The sequence below is a fragment of the Medicago sativa genome, chromosome 5 (assembly GCF_051527215.1).
Source record: "Medicago sativa cultivar Bolivia chromosome 5, Bolivia_mono, whole genome shotgun sequence".
NCBI classification, from domain to species: domain Eukaryota; kingdom Viridiplantae; phylum Streptophyta; class Magnoliopsida; order Fabales; family Fabaceae; genus Medicago; species Medicago sativa.
In genome coordinates this window covers 25,622,501-25,642,023 of record NC_140753.1, presented here as the reverse complement: position 1 = coordinate 25,642,023, position 19,523 = coordinate 25,622,501, and the positions used below count along the sequence as shown (strand labels likewise).

Here is a 19,523-nt window from a genome sequence, read left to right as displayed (position 1 = left end):
TTTGAATCCTTTCCTTACTTTAAATGCATCACAATATTCAATCACCCAGCAAATCTTTTTTACTAGCTTATATCAAATCCCATTTTTATGCTAAATACAAAAACATGACCTTTGGTCTTTATTTGTTTAAAAAGATAAATATTTTATATACAAATATTTAAATGTCTAATTGTAATTGTACAGTGTGACATTTTCTTTTTCGAGCCGTGCTATATCTCCAGAAAGAGAGCATCGAGATTTTTTCAAGAATAAAGAGCAGTCATTCAATCACAATTCACTGCTTGTAACAATACACGAGATGTTGCTGAAAAATAGGGAGTGAACAAATAAATCATGAAATTAAAACTTGTCAGTTGTGTCGAGAAAAATTCGCAAGCATAATAATATGTTATCCTTTCATTCTAAAAGCTAATAAAGGATACAAACTCGGATAATACAATTAAGATACTTCTAAGCTTGTCAAAGCAATTAAAGTGTGAGAAACAACACATCAATATTACTTTTGACAAAACAAAACATTATTTTCAGACAGAAGTGTTGCGCTACACATAGTGACATGCTTTCAGAGTGCATTTCTTGGTTTTAGGAAGGATACTTATAACCTGTAAATCAATTTCAAAAGTAAACAAACAAATATTGTGATGTACCAACACACGTTGGCTCAGTTGGTAAGGAACGGGTCACTTCCTTGCAGAAGGTTGTGTGTTCGATTCCCTCTGCTGATGTGAGGGCAGTGTTGGTGGGTGATCTGAAAGTACCTCTATAAGTGCCCTTTGGGCCCGGAGGCGTGCCCTGACCCTGGTGGTAACCGGAGCCGAACCCTCCTAAACTTTCTTGTAACCAAAAAAAAAACAAATATTGTGATGTAAAATAAAATTAAATGAATGTTGCTCAAAAGATGAAATATTGTGTATATAGTAACAAAAAATATGAAAAAGGAAAATAAAATAAATGAACTTACTCCATCCTTCACTGTAGCAGTGGCACCCATTTGAAGTGCACTTCATGATATCAGGAGGGATACAGTCAAGAACTAGAAAATCAATGTCAAAAGTAATCAGAAAAAAAATAACATGATGTAAAAGAGATGAAAGATTGTGTATAAAGTAAGAAAAATTAAATAAAAAATAGAAAGAAAAAAAGAATGAGCTTACTCTCGCCTAGGCCTTGACAGTAACACCCTTTGAGAGTGCACTTCAAAATTTCAAAAGGGCCGCACTTTAAGACCTAGAAAATCAATATAAAAAATAATTAAAGAATGTTACTCAAAAAAGATCAAATATTGTGCGTAAAATATAAATTTAAAAAATAAAAATGGGTTTTCTACCACTTGTGGCGTCAATTACAATAAGATAGAGAGAATGAAGGAGAATTGTAGCATAAACCAATTTCTGCAATTTAGTCATGTTTTTTCCCTTTGAATTATAATCAACATGAATTTTTTTATCACTTTATAATATCAAATCATGTACACTCGATATATTTATTACATTTAAATAGTTTTTAGCACTTTCAGAGTTGCAAAAAACCCTTTTCAAGTTCATCGATGTATATTTTTGTCCTTGTAGATCACTTTATTGATCATTTGACCTTTGTAATCATCTAACGTCATTTATGTTTTAATGTTTCATGATAGACACGAGAAAAATCCCCAAAGGATAATAATAGTATTCAATGATGGCAAAGTTAGTTGTAGAATGAATCGAAGAAAGAACACAATAATGCAAAAATTAAAATGATCACTACATCAAAGTTAATTCATATCATATATTATGATAAAGAGACATTTGGATGAGGTAATTTGGAAATTTTAAAGAATTTAAAATTCTAAGCAATTTACCTCAAAGTATTTGAATTCCCTCGTAACATTACATTTCCTCAACATTACATTACATTCCCCAATCCAAACAATGGAATTCACCTCAAAGTATTTGAATTCCCTCGTAACATTACATTCCCTCAAAACATTCCCCCATCCAAACACACTCTAAGGGATTTTCGAAAGCCAGAAGAAATTGGAATATGTTGCATTTCCATAGCTCTCAAATCATTCTTATATATAATTATTATGATTGGATTAATCATTTTTCTTTTGAGAAAGATGGGCAACTCTTTTCACTACAAGAAATCCTGCATATTGCCAGGGAACAATGCCAGGAGCAAGTACTCCTGGCAAATTTGCCAGGAGCTATGCCAGGGAAAACTCCTGGCAAAGTTGCCAGGGCAACCCCTCACAAAAGTCGTGGCAAAATGTATGGAGCAGAAAAGATTCTTTTTTTGTCAGGAAAAGCAGGACGGTACAACACTTTGCCAGGGGTTGTGCCACCAAAAACCCCTGGCAAATTGCAAAGCCTGCAAATTTTGAAGTAGATAAAATAGTCACAAGAAAGAGGGGTTTGAATTGTGACCCTTTAAAAATTAACCTGTAACTTAAAACATAATTCTCAAGTGGAAACTTGGAATGGTTAAGTTAATAGCAGACTTCAGAACGTTCTGATGTCTGAGTGCAAAAACAGTTTTAACAAAGTAACTATGTTTGTTTGTGTGTGTGTGTGTGTTTGTGTTTGCAGTATTTAAAAGAGTATAAGGAAGAAGGAAAGAACACACAGAGATTTATAGTAGTTCACCCAATGTGGGCTAGTCTACTCCTCACAGTTTTGTGAGATTTTTCCACTATGATGCTTGAGATAACCTCTCAAATCCTGCACCTTACAATCTGTGTTCACCTGAACACTTACAATCCTGTATTCTCTAAGCCTCAGCAGGCTTGCACCTTGTTGCTAAGTTAACCACTTAGACTTTTACAACCTTTGCTCAAACCAACACTTTAGTACCCCTAAAGCTAGATGAGACTTTGTTACAATTTATATGAAGGTTTGAATGTTTGTGAATCAAACAGACAAGAAGAGAGAAAGAGAAGTTATCTTAGAGATAACAGAGAGTATTGATGTGCACTAAGTAAATGAAAGCCTTAGAGATTGATCAATTTCAGATTGCAAGAGCTTCAAACAAAATCAAGTTGTTTTCTTGTATGCTTTGCAATGGTGCAAGTAATGCTGAGCCTTTGATCTGTATTTATAGAGTCTTTGGGCTCATATAGCCGTTGTAAGGTGACCAATGGTGTTATGCCACGTGTCCTGGGCCCCACAAGATTTTACTTGAAAATCTGGGTGAACATTCTGACCATCAGAATGTTGTTGGGTTCCCAGGATGAACATCAGAATGTTGTTGTGTTCTTCATCAGAATGTTGGATATTCATGATGTTCTTCATCTGGGTTCATCATTGATGAATGTTTGATGAATTTCTGGGTTTGTCCAGTACATGACATGAGATTTGTTGGGTTTTATCCACCAAAAAGTAGATTTTCCATATGCATCAAAAGTTGCTGGAAAAGGTGGGATAAAGTTGAACCAAATCTGTCTTGGACTTTGTGCAGGAGAGAGAGGATAGTGGATCTGCATCTTCAGGCCCATGCTTCCAGGAAATCTGCTTGATTCAGTTCAGAGGACATGTTATCTCTGATGCAAGATTTCCTTTTGCTTTGCTTGCTAACTTTTCACCAACTACACTGTTCATGGTTGGAAGCATGCGCAGACATGAACATTCTGACCATCAGAATGTTCCATTTGTTCTTACTTTAGGATGATTTGTAAGACTAACTTTTAATGTAATCAATCCAAATAGTAAGGACATATCTGAAGTGCAGTGAATGCAACATCTAGGATTAAATTCTCATTGGAATATTCCTAGTACTTTAATGTTCATAGTCACAAATTAAATTAAAACTAACCTCCAAGATGACTTGGGATGCAATAGAATCCTTGGTATACGTACGAAGCAGAGGCAGGTTTTTGCGCAAAATCTCCTTCATCTCCTTCATCTCCTTGATATCGTTAGATGTGCAAATTCTTGTATTGGTTGTACCAATATCCATGGTCATAAATCTGTGCGGTTTAGGTAAACCAAGAACCGCTTCAAACAGGTTAACGCTGGCCTTAACATTCTGCCTAGAGATAATGAAAGAATAGGGAAACGAGTATGAGAGAACGGCGCAATTATAGATATGTTGTAAGGGTTTTTGTTATGTTTTCGGGTCCGCGGGTCGACCCGCACCCTTGGGCTAGTATGAGAGAATAGGGAAACGGCTGAATCAGGATCAAGAACAGGAACAGCTGAAATCAGAAGCGCGGGTATCGAGATGGAAACGGCTGAAATCTGAATCAGACTTGGAATTGGAACGGCGGACACATTACCTGTCTAAGAAGTATGAGGATGACGATAAACCTTTAATGTTTAATCTTGGTGGTCTTGTGTATATGAATAAAGCCTGGAAGCGCACTCACAACCTTGCAAATGTACGCATCTATCTTATGTATCTCAATTTTGTTTTCAATTTCATCGTCTCTTACTTTTGATTCATTCTCAGGTTCCCTGCGGCGGGATGGTACCCCTTCACATAACCGATAATAATCGCCCGACTCTCATTTCCCATTGCCATCTTGCGTTGAATGATTACAATCATAAAAAAAATCAGGTAGGTATACAATACTCTATGTATGTATGTTTATTAGTTCAATTAAATAAACTAATCTTCTTCTCCTTAATTATTAGGGTCCAACTTTTGTGTTTCATGACCTTGTCGAGTGTACATATGCTTCTACTACTCCTGTTAGGGTGTATAAAATTACCTTTCAAGCACTGACAGAAGAAGTTTCTTCCGGCATAACAACTTTTCTAGCTGATGTAACTCAATCTTTTGATTAAGATAAACAACCTCAGGTCATAGGGTGTTACATTATAATCTAATAATACACTCCACCATGAATGGTAATAATGTTTAATCTGTCATTTCCTTTGATTTTGTATTACTTTTTTTTTTCTTGTTACATACATATACATGTAACTTGTAAATCTATCTTTGTACTCCTTTTGCAGGAATCTATCCAAATCGTTGTTTTCGAAAGAAACATTCATTGAGAGCTTAAAGCAAACCTCCGGACCGGACTGTCTTTTATGTGTAGTTAATTTTAATGGTGTTTATGACTTAATTATGTATATTGTATCTGTATAATTGGATGATATCTCCCTCCATCTGGTATGAACATATATAAGTCTTGAATCCTTTAGAGTTTCATTTCTTTTTTAATTTGATCCGCCCTCCATTTTGATGTGAATAGAACATCATTTATAATTATCTACCGGAAGTGAACAAAATTGAATTGCAATTATTATTATTCATATTGAATTTAGCTTTGGAAATTATTATTTATGGCGAATTTAGCTTAATTTACATGAAAACCTCTGTCCATGAAATTCCATAGACATTATTGATGTGTATATTTGGTGCTTGATATATATATATATATATATATATATATATATATATATATATAGGTGTATATCTATATATCTATCTATATATATGTAGATATATATAAAAGTTGCTCTTGTTGCTCGTATAATGCTTGAATATAAAGATTACTAGGAAATTTCACAATGTTTGTATTATATAAACTGGAAACTTACACAAGAGAAGAGGCGGAAGCAAAGCGTGCTTCAACCAAACAACAAGTGTTCCTTATAAAGGAAAAAAGGTTCACTATTTGAACCGGTAAAAGGCAACCTAAACATTCGGTGGCCGGTTAAAAACGACAAAACAACATTATTGCCTAAGCCGGGTGCTCAATGGGCCCCATCGTCACTTTAACAATAATCACAAAATTACAAACAACTTTAACAAAGTTGTCAAAAAGAAAAAGAAAAAGCTAAAGCTAAAGCTGATTACGACTAAAGCAAAAGCTGAAAAGGACCATTTGTCCGTCAAAAGATTCTTTGAGATAATTGCTGAGGGAAATTATTTGGCTTTGCTAGCGACAATTTCAATCATAGAGTCCCAAATATCTTCCATTGTGGGGTCTGGTTGGGATTCACCAGGAAGAACATCTTCGTCTTCATCAACTTCTTTGGATTCTTTTGATGAGACTGACATATTATCTTCTGGGAAAGAGCAGAAAAACTGATCTTTCATGAAATCAAGAACTCTAACCTTAATTTGATCATTAGTTTCTTGAGGATATTTCCTCTGAAAATAAGTTTTCACTTCGTTCATAGAGAAGTTTTGAGTGTTAGAATTTTTAACACTCTTGACTTTATCTGAAGAGATAGAAGTCTTTATTTTATCAACCAAAATTTTAAGGTCGTCCGAACTCATATTAGTCTAAAATTTATAAAAGAAATTTCTTTGGAGAATGGGAACATTAAACCTGTCTTTAGAGATAGTGATATTCCATCTCCAAATCCATGGAATTTGAAATTTACAGAAAAATAGACAAGGACATTGTCCTGTAATAAGTTTACTAGATGCAACCTTTTCAATTAAAGGGCTAGTATTACACCAAGAGGTATACAAGTTTTGTATTTCTTCAGGAAGAATTTCTAAAGATGGGCCAAATTTTTGCCACCAAGAAAAGAACCAGTTTGGGATAGATTTTTCCACAATTTCTGGGTTAATAGAAAAGAACCAAGAATGCTTGTTCTTAGGGTTCTGGTAATAAAACATTTGGGTAAAAGCGTTAACATAATCCCAATAGTTGAAATTAATAGGATTATTTTGACTATCTATAATAGCCTTTTCATTATTGGGGTTTATTCCCCAGTCTTTAGGAAGTAAAATCTTGTTAATATGACATTTAGAAAAACTTATAAAGTCTTTCGTATTACCATTATGGTGATTATGAGTAATGGTAACTGATCCTGATCCGATCAAAAGCATCTCAAGATGAGGTCTAGATTTACCAGCCATACCTGGATAACATCTAGTGTCCAAATATCTGTCTTTAATAGTCCAACCATCACTATTATTTAGTGAAAGATCTTCATCATCAATATACATGATGGTTTCATTAATAGGGTTTTCTAAATACTCTTGGGAAGATTCTTCCAGAGTTATTTGCTTGTAAGAAATATTCTTACTTTTGATTGATGTCGAAGAAGATGCTTCTTCTTTTTCCTTCTTTATGTTGGAAGTATTAGGTCTTCCTCTGTTGTACTGCACCATAGACCAGTTACCAATGACTGGAATATTAGGGTCAGTTTGGGCTTGGGGCAACATATTATTGCTCCCTTGATAGCCACGACCATGTTGGCCACGACCTCCTCTTCCCCTATAAGGGGTTGTCATATCCCTGCAAAAATTCACGAGTTAAGAAATCAGCAAGAGAGTTATTTTCTCCTTTAATATATTGAATATCAAATTCAAAGGCAGATAATTGAGCTTGCCAATTAGCAAAGATTTGCTTTGCTACAAGATTTTTAACATCTTTTTCAATAATAGGTTTTGCCGAACTACAATCAATCCTAAGCAAAAACTTTTGATTCAGTAAATCACTCTGAAATTTAGAGATACATTTTATGATGGAAAGCATTTCTTTCTTAACCGTAGAATACTTAGATTGGGTAGGATTCCATTTTCCTGAAGTAAATCTAACTAATACTTCTTTATTAGAAGTAGGGTTAACCTGCTTAAGGATTCCCCCATAACCCAAATTGGAAGCATCAGTTTCAACAATTTTGAAATAATTAGGATTGGCTAGAGAAAGGCAAGGCAAATTTTTGACTTTACTCTTAATCCTACGAACAGCATGAGTATGTTCATCCGTCCAGGGTTTAGGTTTGGATTTTAACCTATTGTACAAAATAGCTGTATCTTTAGATAAATACTCATAGTAGTCAGACACATAATTAAGACTACCTAAAAATCTTTGTAATTGAGTTTTATCCAGAATAATATCTGGAAATTTAGAAGCAAATTCAACACTTCTATCAATAGGAATAATAGTTCCCTTATCAATGGTATGACCCAGAAATCTAACTTTAGTCTGGAATAATTTCATCTTGGGCGCAGAGACAACAAGCCCACTTCTTTTAACAACATCTTTGAAGATTTTTAAATGTTTAACATGTTGATCTATAGTTTTTGAAAAGACTAAAACATCATCAATGTAAACAATAATAAAATCTGAGTATTTCTCAAAAATATCATTCATAATTTTTTGAAATTCTGATGGCGCATTTTTTAATCCAAAAGCCATCACAAGCCATTCAAACTGTCCAAACGGAACAGTAAAAGCAGTTTTATATCTATCAGATTCCTTAATTTGGATCTGCCAATAACCAGATTTCATATCAAATTTTGAAAATATAGCCGCAGTTGCTAATCTATCAAGCAAATCTTTCTTGTTAGGAATAGGATACCTAATCCATTTTAAAACCTTATTAAGAGGTTTATAATTAATAACAAGTCTAGGAACACCGCGTTCCTTTTCAGCTGCGTTATCAACATAAAACGCAGTACAACTCCAAGGAGATTTAGATTTTCTAATTAATCCTTTGTCTAGAAGAGATTGAATCTCTTTTCTACATAAATCTTGATAAGCATCATTCATTTGAGCAGGTCTAGCCTTAGTAGGAATTTGACTTTCATTAAAGTCATCAATATAGGGTAGAGAAACAATATGTTTCTTTCTATCCCAAAAAGCATTAGGAAAATCGTTACAAACTTCATTATTGAATTGAAGCTCCAAAGACTTAATCTGTCTTTGTATCTCAACTTTCTTAAGTTGATTATCAATATTACGAAGACTAATTTCTTCTTTAAGAAAACATATTTGTTTTTCTTTTTTGTTAAGAATATCCTTAACTTCATTAAGCATCCTAGTATGAGGGTTAGTGATAAATTCAAAAGTAATTTCTTGATTATCAATCAAAGTAGTAATTCCCTTTTGATCAATATTTTTGATGGGCATAATATTATGCAAAAACGGAGTTCCTAAAATAACTCTATGAGTTAAATTTTTCACCAAAATAAAATTAGTTGGTAGACAAATATTTTGGTTGCAAATATAAGCATTAGAAAGTTTGTAATTAACTTGAAGCTTATCTCCTCCAGCTTGGGTTAAAGATTGAGTAGTTTTAGAAAAATATTTTGTAGGAATAATTCCTTCCTGAATGCAGTTTAAATCTGCACCACTATCAACCAAAGCTATTTCATTTTTAAGAATATATTCTTTATTAATGACTAAAGTAATTTTTACAAACCATTTTTGCGAAGTAACTCTTTGAAGAGTAGTTAAAAAGGTATTTTCTTCGGAAGTAGAAGGTTTAGAATCCTCAATTTTAGGAATGTCCTGAATAATTTCTTCAATCTTTAAATTTTCTAATTTAGAAACCCGCTGAGATAATATATTATTATCTCTCTTTATTTGAGATATTTCTCCTTTTAAGAGATTAATTTCTCTCCTTAAATCATCAATAGAAACAGGTGTTTCTTTAATATTAGTTTCACGAAATCTAGATAAGACCTCACTAATCCTATAAGGTGTCTCAATAATTTGAGGACCTTTATCCTTATTAGAGCCATCTTTAATAAGAAATTCTAACATTTTTCTTTTCAGATTATTATCTGAAATGCTATCAATAGCTTTTAAAGCTTCATCATGTTCTGTGGTTAGAACATTTAAACCATTCATTTCGACTATTTGTTTCCAATAGTCTATCTCATCATTACAAAGACAATCAGAGTCTGAACTTTTTTTAGACTCATTATCACTTGAAGAATCATCAATTTGATCTATAACATCATTATTATCTTCTGATTCATTATCAGAATATTTAAATAAAACTTTCTCAAGTTGAGATCTAAGATTATCATCTTCTATGTCATTAAGCTGTTTTTTCGTCCAGCATTGAGTGGCATAATGACCAGTTTTGCCGCATTTATGGCAAGTAATATTTTTTGAAAACTTATCAGCTTTCCTTTTGTTTTTAGAACTAGGAAAATTTTCCCTAGATTTTTTAGAGAAATTTTCTCTATGTTTCTTCTTATTAGAAGACTTATGATGTTTCTTTCTCTTAGTTTGAGAAGTATCATTAGAAGAACTAATTTTCTTCTTATTCTTTCTTTCAACAGCAGGTTTACCTAAGTCGAAGGCAAACTGCTCACAAAACTCACCTAATTGGTGTTTCTCAGTTAATCTCTGCTTTTTAAGCTGATTTTTTAATTTTATGTCATTGCATAAAGAAAGGCCTTCTTGAATACAAGTATTCGTAATTTGCCCATAAGTTAAATCTGGGTAATTAATATTTATCCCATCATTTTTATTTCTTAACGATTGCCTAATTTTTTCGGCAAACAGATGAGGTAAGCCATCAACAAATTTAGCTTTCCAGTGACTGTCATTAGGATTTTCAATCATAAAAAGTCTTGATAGAAAGGTATCTTTGTACCATCTAAAATGTGTCAAAGAAGGACATCGTAAATTTTGTAAAAGAGTGCAAATACGCTCTCCAACAGGTATTCTAGTTCCAACAAAATTATTTATGATAGAAAGACTTAGAGTATAAACTGCGTCTTCTTCATTAGTATTAGTCACAGATCCTGTGGATTCATTTTTAATGGTTTTTTTATGAGAAAGAATTTCTTCTCTTTGGGCAGCTGTGAGATACCAATCCCACCAACCTCTAAGTTGACCGACAAAACCAACTGTTATGAAACTAGCAATATTTCTATCAGAATTTCCTTGTTGTTTACAAATGGTAGAGTACATAAGCATTTTTTGAATAACCGTGACAATTTGTCTATCATTTAGACCGTCAATATTCCATTCATAAATAGATCTACCCGAGTACGAGTTTTGAACAATGTCCTCATTTTCTTCGAAAAGCAAATCTTGAGGAGAAGGTCTATCGTAATAAATTTTATCAACTCCGCGTTTAGTATAAACGGTATTAATATCAGCCTTTTCATTAAGACTAAAATCATTGAACATGGTAGCCAATTCATCAATATTTTCAAAATCCTTATTAGAATTTTTTGATTCATTTTCTGAATCTTCATCTTTAGAAATAACATTAAGATTTAATTTCTTAAGTTTTTCTTGCAAGGTATTCATAAATTCATTCGAATTATCATCAATTTTGAAATTCTCAATTTTAGTGGGAGGCTGAATTATAGGAGTTTCACTAATTTGGTCATAAAACCCTTTTGAAGTTGAAGTTGAAGGAATATCCTTTTTCTCAAAATGGTCAATTATAATCTTTTGATTGTCGATGTTCTTTTCAACTAAAAATTTTAAAAACGCGATATCTTTATCTAAAGACAACAGTTGATCTCCAATTCGAGTCAAATAAGCGTTAGAAAAATTTTGCGCTTTGATTATAGAGTTTAACTCATTAAGGCTATTTAAGGTATTTCCTACTTTAGTTCCCATGTTAGTGTGCGAATACGCAACAGCTTCAACGTCAGTTCCCAAAGTTAAACTTTTTTCAGGAGGAAAAGGAGACTGAATAGGCTCATTTTGCCCGATAATATACCAAGACCTAGATTTTAGAGTCAAAATTTCTTTTTCATTTTGATCAAGAAAATAGGTTATAAACCATTCAACAAATCTAATGAACTCTTGAGTTAACCTAAGATGTTCATAATAATCATCTTTAATTTTCTCTCTTTCCCAATCTGGGAATTTCTTGAAAAACCATTTTCTGAAATCGGAATATTTTTCCATCATAAATTCATCATTTATGAATTTTCTCCACAGACTATTAGGCGTAAGATCCATTAAAAATCTGATTGGGTTGGGGAGGTTTTACCTTCCTTTTGACTGTTATTAGTCTCATAAACTCCATAAGGAATTTTGTTGTCACTCATAATTATGTGTTCAACAGTTTCAGATTCATCTTTAGTTTTAGATGTCGAAGCTTCTGAAAAAGATCTCCTAGAAATATTACTAGGAACAGAATAAAAATTGTTGGCAGAATATCTAGAAGATATACTTCTCGGTATTTTGCAAATTCTCTGAGGATTAAAACGAATTTCAACATCTCCATCAGTAGTTTGAACAATTTGTTCAACATTTCTATTCATGATAGGTTCTGGGTTAACGATACGAGGAAGATTCCAATTATCGGGGAAATCTAATTCGTCCCATCTTATAAGTCTATTGGTAGCAACCTTAGAGGTCAATAAATTAGTATTAACCAAAGTAGTGGTTCCAGGATGACTTATTTGTCTAGCCTTAGGATTAAGGGTATTTAACACCTTAAAATATATCCTATAACAAACAGTCATAATTTGACTTCCAGCTTTAAAATCATAACCATTAATATGAATATTCATTTGTAAAGCTTCAAATAAATGTTTATCAGACAAAGATAAACTTAAATTAGGTGCTATATCAAAATAGACTGGTCCATGACATAAACTGGACTCAATATACATATACATATACCTATACATATATACATACATATATATATATACACACACACATATATACATATATATCTACATATATATATATATATATATATATTTGTGTGTGTATATATGTAGATATATATGTATATATGTGTATATATATGTATATGTATCTATATGTATATGTATACATATATATATATATATAGACATATATATATACATATATATATATATATATATATATATATATATATACACACACACACATATATATATATATGTGTGTGTGTGTGTGTATATATGTAGATATATATATATATATATATATATATATATATATATATATATGTATATGTATGTATATGTGTATATGTATGTATATGTGTATATGTATGTATATATATATATATATATATATATATATATATATATATATATATATAGATGAATGTATATATATATATATATATATATATATATGTATCTTCACAATATTCATATTTTGGAATAACTTTCTGACATTTGAGAAATTTTATTTATTTTTCAATAGGATAGTTCTGTTTAATTTTAGAAGAAGTTGACATGAGGTTTTATTAAAAATTTATGAAATGAATATGTTTATATGATTATAATAATGATATGTGATTATAATGAGTGCTAATCATAATAAAAGATCGCATTTGAAATGTTATTTTCTGATGAAAGTTAATCGAGAATCAATGCACGCCTATGATAGTGTGGTTGCTTCAAAGATAGTTTTGAAAATGTATTCTTAAAATAATGTTTTCAAACAAGTTTTTTCATTTTTCATTTGAAAATATAATTCCCAAACAGATATTTTTTTTATTTTCTTCTTAAAAACAGATTTATGAAACAGTTTTCAAAAACTGAAAAGCAAAACACAACCAAACAAGCCCTAAGAGTTATAGAATGTGAATACAAAGTGACTGTTTTCAATTCTTGTTCAAAGGCTATTCTTGTGAATATATGCCTTGACAGGAACACTTTGGTTTTGATGATTGACAAATGAAGTCCTAGAAGAACAAAGATGCAAAAAGCGGAAAAGAAGATTCAAGCTTTCAAGTCTTGAATTTTATTTTTATTTATTTTAGGACTATTTGTAAGTAGTAGAAAAAGCTCTCATTAAAATAAATCACACACTCACAATGGTTTTTATTTAAAAGTGATTTTGCATGAATATATTTTTCATGAAAAGCCATAATTTATTATGAAAAATGCATAACTATATTTTGACATTTGAAATCACTTTAACATGATTTTGATTTGGTACAAGTTGACCGTGTTTCAATTGAACCAAATAGCTTTTAATTTCTTTAATCAATTGATTACACCATTGGCATTAAAACACTTTTGGTTAACGTTGGCCTTTCATGCTTTCTTTAAAAAGGAGATTTTTTCATTGCCTAAATCATATTTTTTTTCCAACGTCTCTTTTTTTTCTCAATTAAGGCTGCATATAGTCAATTTTGTTTTAGTGACCGTTGGAATTAAATCAATGATTTAATACTGTTGGCATTGCATACAAACGGCTAGTATTTTATTTAATTCATCATTCCCGTTTGTCATTATAAATAGAGCTTTTGTGTTAGCTCATTTTAACAACTAATATTTTTGCACTCAAACATTGTCAAAACTTATTATTCATCACTCTCATTATTTTTACACTTGCTAATTTATTATCTTGAGAGCTATTTTATACTACATAGTTGAGTTGTAGTATTTGTGCTTCAATTTGTTATATCTACACATTTGGTGTATTATTTTATTGTTGTAATTTCTTTTGTATTGGGTGCGATCCCAAGGTTTCAAGAGAGGTGATATCTCTTGGGTTTAGAGACTCTTCTACAAAGGATTGTTTTGTTTGGAGAGTGCTCGTTATTTGTAAAGGTTACCAGCTTATCCTAATTAAAAGCTTGAGCAGTGAAAATCTCAAGGGGCTTTTCCTTGGGGACTAGACTAGGCCTTGTTGTTTTAGGCCGAACTAGTATAAACCCCTTGTGTCTTTTCTCTCATCCCTTTATCTCTTTTACTTTATTTGTCTTTTATTTTATCTAACCATATCTATTTTTATATTTATTTAAACCTTTTATAAGCACTTTATTTTAATTGGTTAAAACATTTTTTAAGTGCTTATTTTAAATCATTTTCTAAAGAACACAATTCACCCCCCTCTTGTGTGTTTGAAGTCACTTGTTCAACAAGTGGTACTACCGAGGTCAAAAGGGCTCGAATGAACACATTGACTCATGAGTATGAATTATTTAGGATGAAATCGGGAGAAAGCATTCAAGATATGCAAAAACGATTTATCCATATAATAAATCATCTCAGAGCTCTCGGAAAATCTTTCGATAACGAGGATTTAATTCATAAAGTTCTTAAATGCTTGAGTCGAAGTTGGCTACCGAAAGTGACCGCCATTTGTGAATCTAAAGATTTATCTTTTATGTCTTTGGCTACTTTGTTTGGAAAATTGCAGGAACATGAGCTTGAATTGAATCGTCTCATGGATAGTGAAGAAGATGAAAAGAAAAAGAAAGGTCTTGCTCTCAAAGCTAGAATCAATGAAAGAACTTCCTTCAATCCAAATTGCAACAAGTGTGGTGAAAAGGGTCACATAAAATCCAATTGTCCTTTAAGTCAAAAAAGATATACAAAAGGAAAGAAGGCTTATATCGCTTGGGATGACAAAGATACAAACTCATCCAATGGATCGAAAAAAGAAGTAGCATATTCATGTTTCATGGCAAATCATGAGGAAGATGAGGTAAACTCTATTGAATCTGAATATGACTTAACTTATGATGAGTTATTTACAATTTGTAAAGAATTAAATGATGAGTCAACTAAGCTTAGAAAAATTGTTTCGACCTCTAAGAAAACTATTTCCACTCTTGAATCAAAAATTGACACTTTAAATAAAGAAATAGTAATTCTTCAAGAGAAACAAGTTTTTGTAAGTGAAGTATCTTCTTGTACCTCTTGTGAAAATAAAAAGGAAAATATTTTGAAGTGTGATGATTGCAATATTTTGAAAATTGAAATTGAGGATTTGCAAAACACACTTGCAAAATTCACAAAGGGGAGAGAAAACTTGAACATCATTTTGGGAAATCAAAAGGGAACTTATAATAAAGCGGGTTTGGGCTATCATCCAAAAAATCATGAAAAACTTCTTAGAAAATTCTTTCGCCCAAACAAAACTTCAAGTTCTCCTTTTGTTAAATGTTTTTATTGTGGAAGAGAAGGACATACATCTTCTATTTGTAATATTAGAAAGAACAATGGTATGAATGAGAAAGTGAAGTGGATTTCAAATGGCACATTGCCTAAAACTAACTCACAAGGACCCAAAATGATTTGGGTACCAAAAGTAAAAACTTGATTTTGTTTTGTAGGTGTGCTTGAAGGCCAAGAACTAAAATTGGTACAATTATTGAGGCTATTCAAAGCACATGAAAGGGGGGAGAAAAAGAAGTTCTCCTATTATTACGAAAATATTGGGTATACATCATATGGTCACTTTACCAAAAGTTCTTCTCCAAAATGAAATTGCAAATTTAAGAGAAGCAAATATGGTTTACTCTTTTCACTTAATTATTTTTCTTTTTGCTTTAAATTTTCCTGAATATATGCCTTGCCATGATTGTTTCTTTCCTGCTTTTTGATAATGCCAAAAGGGGGAGAGTTATGTGATTTGCATGTTTCAGGGGGAGTGGATTTTAAATGTTTGCATATAGTGAGGGGGAGCAAAATATGCGCATATCTCTGTCATATATTTTATAATTTGATTATTATTGTACTAACCCTTTCATTAAGCAAATCACTCCAAGAGATGTTTGTCATCATCAAAAAGGGGGAGAATGTGAATATATGCCTTGACAGGAATACTTTGGTTTTGATGATTGACAAAAGAAGTCCTAGAAGAACAACGATGCAAAAAGCGGAAAAGAAGATTCAAGCTTTCTAGTCTTGGATTTTATTTTTTTTTATATTAGGACTTTATGTAAGTAGTAGAAAAAGCTCTCATGAAAATAAATCACACACTCACAATGATTTTCATTTAAATGTGATTTTACATGAAAATATTTTTTCATGAAAAGTCATAATTTATTTTACAAATTGCATAATTGGTTTTGACATTAAAAATATATTTGAGCATGATTTGAAATATTTCATAAATCAAATTGCCATGGCTTTGACTTTTGCATATAATATTTTCATTACATAATTGATTACGTGTTCTCAAAATGGCATGATATATCTTTGCAACAGCTAGTAATCAATTATTTGTTTCAACGGCTAATTCTTGAAATTGCATATTGGATCTTATTTATAGCAGCTGCATATGTCAACTTGTTTTACTTAATTTGATTATGGCCGATTTGATTACAATGTAATATCTGCATATTTGTTTTGATTCTACATTTTAAAGAGGCACTATTATGCAACGGCTATTTCTTAATTAAATTGTCCAACGGCTAGCTTTTCATTTTTGCATATAAATAGATGCATCGTGGTAGCTCATTTTCAACAACTCACATTTGCACTTAAACATTGTCAAACATATTATTCATCACTCTCATTATTTTTACACTTGCTAATTTATTTTATTGAGAGCTCTTTTATACTACATAGTTTATCTTGTAGTTCTTGTGCTTCAATTTGTTATATCTACACATTTGGTGTATTATTTAATTATTGTAACTCTTATTTGTATTGGGTGCGATCCCAAGGTTTCAAGAGAGGTGATATCTCTTGGTTTTAGAGGCTCTTCTACAAAGGATTGTTTTGTTTGGAGAGTGCTCGTTAATTGTAAAGGTTACCAGCTTATCCTAATTAAAAGCTAGAGCAGTGAAAATCTCAAGGGGCTTTTCCTTGGGGACTAGACTAGGCCTTGTTGTTTTAGGCCGAACTAGTATAAACTTCTTGTGTCTTTTCTCTCTTCTCTTCATCTCTTTTATTTTTGTTGTTATTTATTTTACCTTAACATCTTTAGTTTCCACATTTATTAAAAATATCTATAAGTACTTTTTCTACTTTGGTTAAAATATTTTTTTAGTGCTTATTTTATAAAACTTCTTAAAGATCACAATTCACCCCCCTCTTGTGTGTTTGAAGTCACTTGTTCAACAAGTGGCATCAGAGCTTGAACTCTTGTTAAGGACTAATCGTCTCAAGAGGCAAGATGACTTCAAACAACAATTCCATAAATTGTCCCCCATCTTTCAATGGTGAAGGGTATGGTTATTGGAAAGAGAGAATGAAAATTTTCATTGAGGGAGTTGATTGTGATATTTGGGATGCTATTGAAAATGGTCCATTTATTCCCACTCATTTAGTCAATAATGTTGTGGTGAATAAACCAAGATCCCTTTGGACCAAAGATGAAAAGAAAAAGGTTCAATATAATTTGAAAGCTAAGAACATTATCACCACTTCATTAAGCATTGATGAGTTCTATCGTGTATCAAATTGTACAACCGCTAAGGAAATGTGGGACACCCTTAAATTGACCCATGAAGGTACTACCGAGGTCAAAAGGGCTCGAATGAACACATTGACTCATGAGTATGAATTATTTAGGATGAAATCGGGAGAAAGCATCCAAGATATGCAAAAACGATTTATCCATATAATAAATCATCTCAGAGCTCTTGGAAAATCTTTCAATAACGAGGATTTAATTAATAAAATTCTTAGATGCTTGAGTCGAAGTTGGCTACCAAAAGTGACCGCGATTTGTGAATCTAAAGATTTATCTTTTATGTCTTTGGCAACTTTGTTTGGAAAATTGCAAGAACATGAGCTTGAATTGAATCGACTCGTTGAAAGTGAAGAAGGTGAAAAGAAGAAGAATGGTCTTGCACTCAAAGCTAGGAACAATGAAAGAACTTCCTTCAATCCAAAATGCTATAAGTGTGGTGAAAAGGGTCACATAAAATCAAATTGTCCTATAAATCAAAAGAGATATACAAAAGGAAAGAGGGCTTATATCACTTGGGATGACAAAGACACAAACTCATGCAATGAATCAACAAATGAAGTAGCATATTCATGTCTCATGGCAAACAATGAGGAAGATGAGGTAAACTCTATTGAATCTGAATATGACTTAACTTACGATGAGTTATTTACTATTTGTAAAGAATTAAATGATGAATCAACTAAGCTTAGAAAAATTGTTTCTTCCTCTAAGAAAACTATTTCCACTCTTGAATCAAAAATTGATATTTTAAACAAGGAAATAGAAGTTCTTAAAGAGAAACAAATTTTTGTTAGTGAAGTTTCTCCTTGCACCTCTTGTGAAAATAAAAAGGAAAATATTTTAAAGTGTGATGATTGCAATATTTTGAAAATTGAAATTGAGGATTTGCAAAACACACTTGCAAAATTCACAATGGGAAGAGAAAACTTGAACATCATTTTGGGGAATCAAAAGGGAACTTATAATAAAGCCGGTTTGGGCTATCATCCAAAAAATCATGAAAAACTTTTCAGAAAATTCTTTCGTCCAAACAAAACATCAAGTTCCCCTTTTGTTAAATGTTTTTATTGTGGAAGAGAAGGTCATACATCCTCTATTTGTAATTTAAGAAAGAACAATGATATGAATGGTAAATGGAAGTGGATTCCAAAGGGCACTTTGCCTAATGCTAACTCTCAAGGACCCAAAATGTTTTGGGTACCAAAAGCGAAAACTTGATTTTGTTTTGTAGGCGTGCTTGAAGGCCAAGAACTGAAATTGGTACAATTATCGAGGCTATTCAAAGCACGTGAAAGGGGGGAGAAAAAAAAGTTCTCCTATTATTACAAGAATATTGGCTATGCATCATATGGTGACTTTATCAAAAGTTCTTCTCCAAAATGAAATGAAAATTTCAAGAAAAGCAAAAATGGTTCACTCTTTTTAATTAATTATTTTTATTTTTTGCTTAAAATTTTCCTGAATATATGCCTTGTCATGATTGTTTCTTTCCCGCTTTTTGATAATGCCAAAAGGGGGAGAGTTATGTGATTTGCATGTTTCAAGGGGAGTGGATTTTAGTTGTTTGCATGTAGTGAGGGAGAGCTAAATTTGCGCTTATCTCTGTCATATATTTTATTATTGATTATTATTGTACTAACCCTTTTATTGAGCAAATCACTCCAAGAGATGTTTGTCATCATCAAAAAGGGGGAGAATGTGAATATATGCCTTGACAGGAACACTTTGGTTTTGATGATTGACAAATGAAGTCCTA

At 31.8% G+C, this 19,523-nt stretch overlaps 1 long non-coding RNA gene across 1 annotated transcript; it reads right to left on the bottom strand.

Annotated features, from left to right (window-relative positions):
* Positions 1-319: 319 nt before the first annotated feature.
* LOC146921326 (uncharacterized) lies at positions 320-1,433 on the bottom strand. The gene is made up of 4 exons (XR_015010767.1): positions 1,328-1,433; positions 1,155-1,227; positions 962-1,033; positions 320-602 (listed from the first exon to the last, which is right to left on the bottom strand). It is a non-coding gene; the product is annotated as an uncharacterized LOC146921326 (long non-coding RNA).
* Positions 1,434-19,523: the final 18,090 nt, after the last annotated feature.